Here is a 13,136-nt window from a genome sequence, read left to right as displayed (position 1 = left end):
ACCAAGGCCCAAATTCAGTTTCAGTTCCTGCCAATAACCTTCCAGGTCCCCATCACTCCAGCCAGTTTGCATAGCCGCCACCTAACCTTGGCCAGGTCAGATGACAGTACAGCACCCCCACTAGATCACTGATAAGAACACATACAACACTTGATCTTCGCCAATTTCAAATTAGTATGGATTTTTTAGCAGCAGGGCCGGTTCCTGCGCCCAGCAACAGTAACTGCGAGAGGTTACGGTGTTCAGGCACCACCAAAAAACAAGGTCCAATTTTTCTGCACCTGTATGACAAGTTCATGCGATTTCCATTTTCATATCTAATTTCTAATGGCAGGGCCTGTCCCTGTGCCCAGCAAGAGTAACTGTGAGGGGTTACGGTGTTTAGGCACCACCAACAACCAAGGCCCAATTTTTCTGCAGCCGTATGACAAGTACACGCTATTTGAAATTTGTATGTATATTTGTATATGACATTTTTTGCTTTAGAAATGTCAGTATAGCTGCAGCAGGCTACATACATCGTAGAGATGCACTACTTTACAGGCACATTCAGGGGACCTCCCAAGCACGATATTTGAAGAAATTTTTCATTTTTATAGTTTCACTTTAAGCCTCATTAAAATCAGTGCTCCTTTAAAAACAATTATTTTTAAAAACGTTTTTTTTTTTTATTGCTACATGTTCTCCAGATCAGTATCCGGACCCCCAAACACTTTTTTTGGGGCAATAACTTGCATTTAAGCCTTCAAAATGAGGGCATTTGATCGCGGTGTTCTGGTGCGCACCGAACCGGGGGTGTTTGGTTCATCACTAGTTGATGGCCCTCTGCTGCATGTGCAGCTGCTGCAGCATTGCCAAAGTTGAGTTCCACCTGGTGGGCATGTCACAAATCAGGCAGTTTATGGGCAGGTGGAATTCCTGCTGAATTTCAGCCAACCAAGCACTGTCTGTGTATGACCGACTGAAATGGCTACGTGCTCTTCTGGCCTGCTTAAGTAAATCTTCCAACCCTGGGTACTTATAAGGAAGGCTGCACCACCAAACTGAGAACATGTGCTAGGCATGGCACATGTGTCAACTTTCCCTGTCTAAGGTGCCATTATCGCACACCATCATTCCTGATCCCAGCTGGTGTGGCGTGAACCACCCCTGGGCCTGTGCTTGCAGAGCTGCAAGAATCTCTGCTCCGGTGTGGTTCCTTCCCCTAGACACACTAATTGAAACACTCCATGGCACCTTTTAGCCTAACTCATTGAATAACCCCTTTTAGCCTGACTCATTGAATTGTACCTTAGGGAGTACTTGGGGTTCATAGGAGAATTCAGCAGAGGAGGGCATGGAGGAGGAATAGGAGGAAAGGGTAGAGATGACAAATATTTCATCATCACCACTAGCTGTATAAAGATTTGGTGGCAAAACAAGCTGCAGCACTGAGCCCTGTTCTGCATCCTTCCAAATTGTAAGCAGTTACCCAATGTTTTATAAATTAAATACAGTGTCCCTGACCACGTGTAAGCAGTAACGTGGACTTTGTGGCTGACTGCTGATGCCACAACACAACGATGCCACAACATGTGATTGTACAGAGCTGTAATGGCTTTACATGAAAAGAAAATAGACTGCAAACCTGCCTTTGTGGTACAGCACATTCTGAAAATTCACAGAAGGGGGCAGAATCCACTTGGTGGAAAGGCAGAAGTTGTAGAGCCAGCACCATTGACAAGCTTGCATTTAGATGCTTGGCATGTGGGTGGCAGTCACTGTATTTATTTTTCACTGCAGCAGATGGGGCAGAGAAATTTTCCAGCTATAGTCTACAGCTGGTGGTTTGCTACTGGCAGATGTGCTACAAGGACCTGGGACACCCTGCACTATACCATCATCCCTGTCTGTGGACTTTGCTGAGAGGCCATGAGGTATGGGGGGGGGTAGACTGAGGTGAGTAAGGACAAAGAACAGAATTGCATCCCTTTTGTGTGGTTTTCAGGTGCTCTTGCTAATGGGCTGAGTGGTGGGAGGTTAAATGCTTTGTCAAGCATGTGGTACCCAAATAGCTGATGTTTTTGCCATGCTTGATGTATTTGAGACAAAGTTTGCAAATTTCAGCAGAGCGATCGGCTTCACAGGTGCTAAAAAAGGCCCAGACATCTGAGCTGTGGGAAGGGTGTCGGGAGATAACAACTCCACAATGTGATGGAATAGGGTTGGTACTCTCTACTGATCCATAATGGCTGCCTCATTGAGGTTGTGCCTTACCCTCACTTTCCTCCTTTGCTCTATCCGGCACAAAAGTCACATCAGTAACCTCATTATCATCATCTCCTCCATCATCATTACCACTGGAGACAACTTGGCAATATGCTGCGGTTGGGGGAACATGACTGCCAATTTGTGTACCAGTGTTCTCCCCTCTCTGCAGGCTCATGTTCCTACCTTCCTCAACCTCAGAACCAACATCTGAATCAAGTAATGGCTGTGCATCCTCAAGGAGTAAATGGCTGTCGCTGTGTTCATATAACTCAGCTGACTTCTCCATGCCTGATGCTAGGACAATATCAGAAATAGCTGTGGACAATGAGGCAAATTTAGCCAATCTGGCAGCTGGATGGACTGTGCACTATTCTCTGCTTGGGTGACGGAGGATGAGGAGGATAAGGATGGTTTAGTAAGCCAGTCCACCACCTCCTCTGCATGCTGTGGCTGGATAGCAAGGGCAACATCACTAAAAAGGGAAAATGATGCCCTGCCTGAGGACTGACCACATCCACCTTTGCCTGTGAAAACATCCGCTGCTGGCCCCCTCAGAGTGCCATGGGAATGTCTGTCTCTCCTTGTTGGCCTCTTGGACATGATGGGGGGATGCTTATTAACAAAATGTAATAAAGAAGTGGAAATGTGTACGTGGATGCACTTTAATCAATGGAGAGTGGTGTTTGGTGCACTATAATCTGAGTACTTACTACACAGAAACACTCCACCGACACAGTACAGTATACTGCAGTAAAACTGCACTAATGCACTGCACTATAGAGTGTTAAATGTGCTGTAATGCACAGAAATATATTGTGTTAAACATGCTGTAATGCACTGAAATATACTGCTTTAAACATGCAGTAACACACAGAAATACACTGCGTTAAGCATGCAGTAATGCACTGAAATATACTGCGGTAAATGTGCACTAATGCACTGAAATATACTGCGTTATACATTCAGTAATGCACTGAAATATACTGTGTTAAACGCACAGTAATGCACTGAAATATACTTCATTAAACGTGCAGTAATGCACTGAAATATATTGCGTTAAACGCCATGTAACGCGCAGAAATATACTGCGTTAAATGCGCAGTAACACGCTGAAGTATACTGCGTTAAACGTGCACTAACACTTTGAAATATACTACGTTAAATGTGCAGTAATGCACTGAAATATACTACATTAAATGTGCAGTAACACACAGAAATATACAGTGTTAAACGTGTAGTAATACACTGAAATCTACTGTGTTGAATGGGCAGTAACACACAGAAATATACTGCATTAAACGTGCACTAACGAGCTAAAATATACTGCATACACGTGCACTAGCCCACTGAAATATACTGTGGTAAATGTGCACTAACGCACTGAAATATACTGCATTAAACGTGCACTAACGCACTGCACAATAGCGCATTAAACGTGCACTAACGCACAGAAATATACTTTGTTAAACGGGAAATAACACACAGAAAAATTCTGAGTAGGCATGCAATAACACACTGAAATATACTGTGTTAAACATGTACTAACACACAGAAATATACTTTGTTAAACTTCACGTAACCCACTGAAATATACTGCGTTAAACTTCACGTAACCCACTGAAATATACTGCGTTAAACTTCACGTAACACACTGAAATATACTGCGTTAAATGTGCAGTAACGCACTGAAATATACAGTGCCTTGTGAAAGTATTCGGCCCCCTTGAACTTTGCAACCCTTTGCCACATTTCAGGCTTCAAGCATAAAGATATAAAACTAATTTTTTGTGAAGAATCAACAACAAGTGGGACACAATCATGAAGTGGAACAAAATATATTGGATATTTCAAACTTTGTTAACAAATAAAAAACTGAAAAATTGGGCGTGCAAAATTATTCAGCTTCAGTGTGTAATGTTCCGGTACCTTTGGTACCCTAAATTACACTTTCCACAAGTGTATGCGCCCTACCATTTACTTTTGGAAAGGTGCGCATACACCTTTAAGACTGGAGCTGTCATCACTCAGCGCCGGACTAGATGGCTATTTAAGGCGTCGGTTCTCACTCACATGTGTTCGTTCAAACACCCTTATCTGGATGCTAACCTTGCTTGAAGCTTCCATGCTTGCAAGCTTACTTCGCTGACGGAACCTCGCTGCGCTGATCCCTGTATCCCGCTACTGGATCATCCGCCTCTCCTGAACCACCCTTCGGCTGTATCGCTAATAGTCCTAAGTACCCCGCAGGGGAATTCTCTATAAACTTATACTAAGCTTACACTATCTAGCTCAGCATATCTCTTACATGACTACTGACGTGGAACTATTTCTGCAGCTGAAAATCCACACCATATAAGAAACGCAGGAGCGTTACAGATTGAACGAACCCAAAAATGGATTCAGCAGAAATAACCACTCAGGTGACACAATTAAAACAGCAAGTATCTGCGTTAATACACGCACTTGCTGAATTGAAAGAAGACAATCAGGCTCTGTCGCAGCAGGTAATTAGACTGACACAACTTACCTCTGCTCAGTCCCCTGAACCCAAGATAAATCCCCCTTTGGTATTTACAGGCGATCGCAAAAAATTTTGCGAATTTAAAAACGCATGTGAGTTATTTTTTTTGCTAAAACCTCGTACCTACCTTACTGATCACATTAAGGTTTGTACTATTATTTCTTACCTATCAAGCGATCCTCGGGCCTGGGCAGATTCTCTTTTTGAGAAAAACGACCAGCTTCTCAACTCCTATGCCTTGTTCCTGGCAGAGCTCACTAGCCTATATGATGACCCCAATAGGCAGAGTACTGCTGATCTTCAGTTAAGATCCTTGAAACAAGGAAGGAGGCCTGTAGAAGACTTTGTCGCAGAGTTCAAGAGATGGACCCTTGATTCAGAATGGAATGATGCATCTCTGAAAACCCAATTTAGGCTTGGCCTATCAGAAGCCGTTAAGGACGAGCTCGCCCGAGCGGATCTGCCAAAAACCCTGGATGCATTAATACAACTCAGTATTACCATAGATAGAAGACTACGAGAAAGAAAGGCTGAAAAGATGGGAATGCCATTATCCGTTTCCTCTCGGAGTCTGGCCGCTCCTATGGAGGTAGGAACCATACGCCCACCGCTATCAACTATGGAAAAAGCCAAAAGACGAAATGAAAATCTCTGCTTGTACTGTGCATCCCCGGATCACAAGATAAACGTCTGTCCCCTAGTCAACAAAAAGAAGGGTGAGTGTTCACATGTCTCTCTACGAGGATTGACAACTTCATTCACTAACCCCTACATTTCTGTTTTTTTGACATTACAGTGGGACCAGAACAGGATTACTACTAAGGCCATGATTGACACAGGATCTTGTGGAAATTATATGGATATATGTTTTGCTGCTTTAAATAAAATTCCTATTATTTCTAAACTCAAACCTGTCTCAGTAAGTCTTATTACCGGTGTTCCGTTATCCTCTGGTCCGATCACCGATCAGACACAAGCACTTCTAGTCACTATTAACGAGTCTCATAGGGAGACTTCTACCTTCGATTTAATACCATCACCCCACTTTCCCATTGTGTTGGGACTTCCCTGGTTGCACACACACCAACCAACCATAGATTGGAAGAAACGGTCCTTGACCTTCCCTTCTTGTTATTGCGAGGAAACGTGTAACCTCCCGTTTTCCGGGAAGATTCTGTCTGTGGTGACAGATGAGATTGCACCACTATGTTATCAGGATCTTTCTGAGGTTTTTCTTGAGAAAAATGCTCAAGCATTACCTCCTCATCGAGACTATGATTGTAGCATTGATCTACTCCCAAATAGCAAATTGCCGTTCGGTCATGTTTATCCTCTTTCACAGGATGAACTTGCCCATCTCAAAACCTATTTGGATGAGAACTTGGAAAAAGGTTTTATTAGACCTTCCACTTCTTCCACAGCAGCAGGACTCTTTTTTGTTCGCAATAAAGATTCAAGTCTCAGACCTATCATCGACTACAGGAAATTGAATGCTATCACAATAAAAGATCGCTATCCTCTACCGCTTATCCCTGAGCTCATTGAGCAGGTGCGTGGAGCTACCTATTTTTCAAAATTAGACCTGAAAGGAGCATACAATCTCATTCGAATCCGTGATGGACACGAGTGGAAGACTGCGTTCAGAACTAGATACGGATTGTTCGAATATCTTGTGATGCCATTCGGCCTATGCAACGCCCCTGCAGTTTTCCAACGATTTATAAACAATATTTTTAAAGACTTACTAGATGTCTGTGTTGTGGTATATCTGGACGATATACTTATATATTCACGGACCCTGTCTGAACACATAAGACATGTAAGACTTGTATTATCGAGATTGCTTGCACATAATCTTTATGTGAAGCTGAAGAAATGCTTGTTCCATAAAGATGAGGTACTCTTTCTAGGCTACATCATATCCAAAACAGGAATCGAGATGGACATGAGTAAAATATCCTGCATTCAGGATTGGCCTACACCAACTACACGCAAGGCGCTACAGCGATTCCTGGGATTTTCAAATTTCTACAGGAAGTTCATAAAAAACTTTTCTGCTATTGTGAGACCCCTCACACAGCTCACTAGCATAAAAATACCATTTAAATGGTCAGAAGAAGCAAATAAAGCTTTTCACTTGTTAAAGACAAGGTTTACTTCCGCTCCCATATTACGCCATCCAGACCCATCCCTCCAATACATTCTGGAAGTAGATGCGTCAAACCTGGCAGTAGGAGCAATACTCTCCCAACGACCTACCCCCACTTCACCACTTCATCCAGTCGCCTTTTTTTCTAAATCCCTGAGCAGTCCCGAGATAAATTACCCCGTGGGTGAGAAGGAACTGCTTGCTATAAAATTGGCTCTGGAGAATTGGCGACATTTACTCGAAGGCACCCAATTACCAATAATTATATACACGGACCATAAAAACCTCCAATATCTTCAGACTAGCAAAACTCTCTCGCATCGACAGGTACGATGGTCACTATTCTTTCTAAGGTTTAACTTTCTAGTGACCTACACACCTGCAGATAAGAACAAAAAGGCGGATGCACTATCACGACTAACTGAAGAAAACTACTTTGAAATCCCTTCCGTTCCTATAATACCTCACAAACGCATTATTGGAGTTGTCCGTTCCTTGAAGGAAGAGGTTCTGCATGGTATAAGGTTGGATTCACCCCCACCACAACTAAATACCGATGCAGAAGGCTTCCTCTACTACAACGACAAACTTTACATACCACCTACCCTACGCACCAAGATCTTGGAATTATCGCATGATGTGCCTATGGCAGGACATATGGGTATGACAAAGACTTTCAATTTGATTTCTCGGCAATTCTGGTGGCCTGACATGAAAACATCTATACAAAAATTTGTCTCTTCATGCAATGTCTGTGCCAGGTCCAAAATTGACACTACGAGACCATCCGGTCTACTATGCAGTCTACCAATACCCCAAACTCCATGGGAGGTTCTGTCATTGGACTTCATCGTAGAATTGCCTCCTTCCAAAGGATTTAATACCATCTTGGTGTCAGTGGACCATCTGACAAAGATGGCACATTTTATTGCTATTCGCAGACTACCTTCGTCCAAACAAACGGCAGAACTCCTGATGAAACATGTCTTCAGATTACATGGTATCCCAAAAACTCTTTTGTCTGACCGTGGATCCCAATTTATTTCTAAATTCTGGCAAGAACTATGTCACATACTACGGATTGAGCGGAAGCTCACTTCTCCTTACCATCCGCAGACCAACGGACAGACTGAAAGAGTCAACCAATGCATCGAGCAGTATTTACGTTGTTACACTTCTTACCAACAGGATGATTGGTTGGATCTTCTCCCCCTTACAGAATTTGCCTACAACAACGCAACTCACAGTACAACCAAGCAGAGTCCGTTCTACTTGAACTATGGGTTCCATCCCTCTATTCTCCCTCCACGCATCCTTCCTCCAAATAACCCAGTAGCCTCAGACTATCTTTCCCAAATAAAGGATTCTCTGGGTTTACTAAATACTACCATTGCACACGCTCACAGTCAACAAAAGAAGTACTATGATCTTCGTAGAAGACCTTCTCCACAGTATACTATCGGGGACCTCGTTTGGCTCTCAACAAAAAACTTGAGACTGAAGATCCCTAGCAAAAAGCTTGGACCTCTGTTCTTGGGACCTTTCCCAATCAAGAAACTTATTGGAAAAGCTGCAGTGCAGCTTACATTGCCAATGGACCTAAAAATCCATCCCATTTTCCATGTGTCGCTACTAAAACCCCATGTTCCGGACCAAGGAATAAGGCCTAATATTCCACCTCCCCCTCCTGTACAAGTTGAAGGTGGAGAAGAATACGAGATAAAAGAGATTCTGGATTCTCGTATCTACAGAAGAAGACTTCAGTACTTGGTTAGATGGAAGAACTATGGGCCCCAAGACGACACCTGGCTAAACACCTCTGACATACATGCCCCTAGATTAATCCGCAATTTTCATGCGAGATACCCAGACAAACCAGCTCCAGAGGCCTTCAGGAGCAGGCCTTAAAGGGGGGGTATTGTAATGTTCCGGTACCTTTGGTACCCTAAATTACACTTTCCACAAGTGTATGCGCCCTACCATTTACTTTTGGAAAGGTGCGCATACACCTTTAAGACTGGAGCTGTCATCACTCAGCGCCGGACTAGATGGCTATTTAAGGCGTCGGTTCTCACTCACATGTGTTCGTTCAAACACCCTTATCTGGATGCTAACCTTGCTTGAAGCTTCCATGCTTGCAAGCTTACTTCGCTGACGGAACCTCGCTGCGCTGATCCCTGTATCCCGCTACTGGATCATCCGCCTCTCCTGAACCACCCTTCGGCTGTATCGCTAATAGTGCTAAGTACCCCGCAGGGGAATTCTCTATAAACTTATACTAAGCTTACACTATCTAGCTCTGCATAGTAGAGACTGTTTATCACATCTGCATAAACTAGATTGCTAGCTCTTGAGACTACTGCTACTTTTCTGCACTGGGTTGATCTCTTTTGTATGTCCACCTGCTATTCTATCATCTGCTATCATACAACATTGCTAAACCTTCCTGCATCCATCTGCTACTGTCTCACCTTCAAGTGTCTATCACCTACCACCTCCACTCAACCTATCCCTCAAACCTTCATCATTGTGTTACCACATACATAAAGTCACTCTAGGAACCAGCTTGCTAATTGTGTGTATTTACTGGCTGAAATAAGACCTTCCACACATGATGAGTCATTGAGGTTGGGAATGGTATCTCAGCATATCTCTTACATGACTACTGACGTGGAACTATTTCTGCAGCTGAAAATCCACACCATATAAGAAACGCAGGAGCGTTACACAGTGCAGCAAACTCTCTCCAGAAGTTCAGTGAGGATCTCTGAATGATCCAATGTTGACCCAAATGACTAATGATGATAAATAGAATCCACCTGTGTGTAATCAAGTCTCTGTATAAATGCACCTGCACTGTGATAGTCTCAGAGGTCCGTTTAAAGCGCAGAGAGCATCATGAAGAACAAGGAACACACCAGGCAGGTCCGAGATACTGTTGTGGAGAAGTTTAAAGCCGGATTTGGATACAAAAAGATATCCCAAGCTTTAAACATCCCAAGGAGCACTGTGCAAGCGATAATATTGAAATGGAAGGAGTATCAGACCACTGCAAATCTACGAAGACCTGGCCGTCCCTCTAAACTTTCAGCTCATACAAGGAGAAGACTGATCAGAGATGCAGCCAAGAGGCCCATGATCACTCTGGATGAACTGCAGAGATCTACAGCTGAGGTGGGAGACTCTGTCCATAGGACAACAATCAGTCATATACTGCACAAATCTGGCCTATATGGAAGAGTGGCAAGAAGAAAGCCATTTCTTAAAGATATCCATAAAAAGTGTTGTTTAAAGTTTGCCACAAGCCACCTGGGAGACACACCAAACATGTGGAAGAAGGTGCTCTGGTCAGATGAAACCAAAATCCAACTTTTTGGCAACAATGCAAAACGTTATGTTTGGCGTAAAAGCAACACAGCTCATCACCCTGAACACACCATCCCCACTGTCAAACATGGTGGTGGCAGCATCATGGTTTGAGCCTGCTTTTCTTCAGCAGGGACAGGGAAGATGGTTAAGATTGATGCGAAGATGGATGGAGCAAAATACAGGACCATTCTGGAAGAAAACCTGTGGGAGTCTGCAAGAGACCTGAGACTGGGACGGAGATTTGTCTTCCAATAAGACAATGATCCAAAACATAAAGCAAAATCTACAATGGAATGGTTCACAAATAAACATATCCAGGTGTTAGAATGGCCAAGTCAAAGTCCAGACCTGAATCCCATTGAGAATCTGTGGAAAGAACTGAAAACTGCTGTTCACAAATGCTCTCCATCCAACCTCACTGAGCTTGAGCTGTTTTGCAAGGAGGAATGGGCAAAAATTTCAGTCTCTCAATGTGCAAAACTGATAGACATACCCCAAGCGACTTACAGCTGTAATCGCAGCAAAAGGTGGCGCTACAAAGTATTAACTTAAGGGGGTTTAATAATTTTGTACGCCAATTTTTTTTCTGTTTTTTATTTGTTAACAAAGTTTCTAATATCCAATAAATTTCGTTCCACTTCATGATTGTGTCCCACTTGTTGTTGATTCTTCACAAAAAATGACAGTTTTATATCTTTATGTTTGAAGCCTGAAATGTGGCAAAAGGTTGCAAAGTTCAAGGGGGCCTAATACTTTCGCAAGGCATTGTACTGTGTTAAACTTCACGTAACACACTGAAATATACTGTGTTAAATGTGCACACACGGAACTATACTGCATTAACCAGCCCTGACAAAATAAACTGACACTAAGGTAAAAATGAATAGTCACTACACTCACACTGACTGAACTATCACTAAATTCACACTAAACTGATATTCTACACTGACAATAGAATCAGAATAGCACACTATAGCACACTAACTCTCTAGTAGCACTGAACAGAGCCCTGTTCTATCTCTCTCCATGCCGATATCACACTACAAATAGCCGCTGTTGAAAGAATACCTTTTAGTGTGGGGTGGGACTTGGAGCAATGAGCCATAATTGGATAGAGTCATCATTACTTTCTCCAAATATGGCTCTGACGGTGCTCTGTGCTCTAATTGGGCAAAGCATTCATTGCTTCAGCCAATCAGGGCTTCCAGTGCACTGTGTGGCAGTGCATTGTGGTAATTTGGTCATTCCTCAGGCCGAACAAACGGTCGAACGCCCTGATAATTTGGGTGTTTTTTTTTTGTTTGTTTGTTTTTTTCTTTTCTTTTTTTTTTTCCCTTCCCACCCCACTCCACTGCCTTCCACTTCACTCCCTTCCATGATGTTTAAATATTCATTTCTATATACTTCATTGATTTTTTTAAAGTCTATCCATTTTCCCCATTTTTCCTTCATATTTATTGGGTTCTCCTCTTGAGTATTACTAATATATTCCATGTTAAAGATATGATTTATCCTATTACATCATTTCTTTAACTTTGGACTGTCCACTTTGCGCCACATTCTTGGTATTATTCCCTTTGCTGCGTTTAAGAAGGTTGGGACCAGAGTTGTTTTATATTTTTTTAACGGTGTTGTTGTTTTATGAAATAGGCAAGTCCATGGGTCGTTTGGAATCGTCGTTTCGGTGATTTCACCAATAATTTGTCGGACTTTTGTCCAAAATTCTCTGATTTTAGGGCATTCCCATAACATGTGGTACATTGTTCCAATACCTCCGCATTCCCTCCAGCATTTGTCTGTTTTATCTGGTTGATATTTATTTATTATTTCCGGTGTAATATACCATCTTAGCAAACATTTATAGTTTAGTTCTATTGTGCTGACATCTGTGGCTACACATCCAACCGCCCTCAGTACAACTTCTGATTCTTGTTTTGACAATTGTGCCCCCATTTCCTTTTCCCATTTTTTCATGAACGGAGGTCTCTCCAGACAGTGCCACTCTGTCAACATTTTAAATATTTGAGATGTTCCATGTTTTAAAATGGAGGTGTAACTTAATTTCTCAATGATATTTAATGTTTTTCGGATCTGATTGGTTGTGATAGTGATTTCACAAAGTGGCTCAGCTGGAGATATCTCCACTCATCTAATTTCATATTTTTATCATTTTGTTTTAATTCTTGAAGTGTCTTAATACAACCTTTGTGAAGTATATCTTTTAATTGAGTGTTTCCTATCCAATTAACAACATTTCCCTCGTTCCCTGGTGGGAAGTATTTTGTGCCGTTAAGTGACATCATTGGGGAATTGTATTCCCATTTTAATTGTTTATTAATCTTATCCCATATTTTATATACTACCCTTATCAGTTCATGTGCTCCTTGTGATTTCCTAGATTTTGGTGGTATCCATATTGTTTTATGTAAGTGAGTGTTATTTTGTGCACATTCTATTTCCACCCATCTTTTCCCTGTTACTTCTTTTGTCCAATTAATCATTTGTGTTATAATTACTGCCCTATAATACCTTTCTATATCTGGAACTGCTAAACCTCCTTGTGTTTTACTTCTTGTGAGAACCGTATATTGTACTCTGGGTTTTTTCCGTTGCCATATATATTTTGTTATCATGGTTTTTATTACTCTAAAAAAGGTTGGGGGAATGTCTATTGGTAATAGAGAGAATATGTACAAAATCTTGGGTAATATAAACATCTTAACGACATTTATTCTTCCGACCCATGAGATTTGGTTATCAGATCTCCTTCCTATATCCATTTTTATTTCATTTAATAAGGGTAGAAAATTAGCTTGATATAGTTTTCCAATTTGTGATGTTATATAT

Source organism: Pelophylax lessonae, assembly GCF_965119305.1.
Source record: "Pelophylax lessonae genome assembly, chromosome: 1".
In the NCBI taxonomy this organism is placed as follows: Eukaryota; Metazoa; Chordata; class Amphibia; order Anura; family Ranidae; genus Pelophylax; species Pelophylax lessonae.
Note: the sequence above shows the minus strand (reverse complement) of the source record.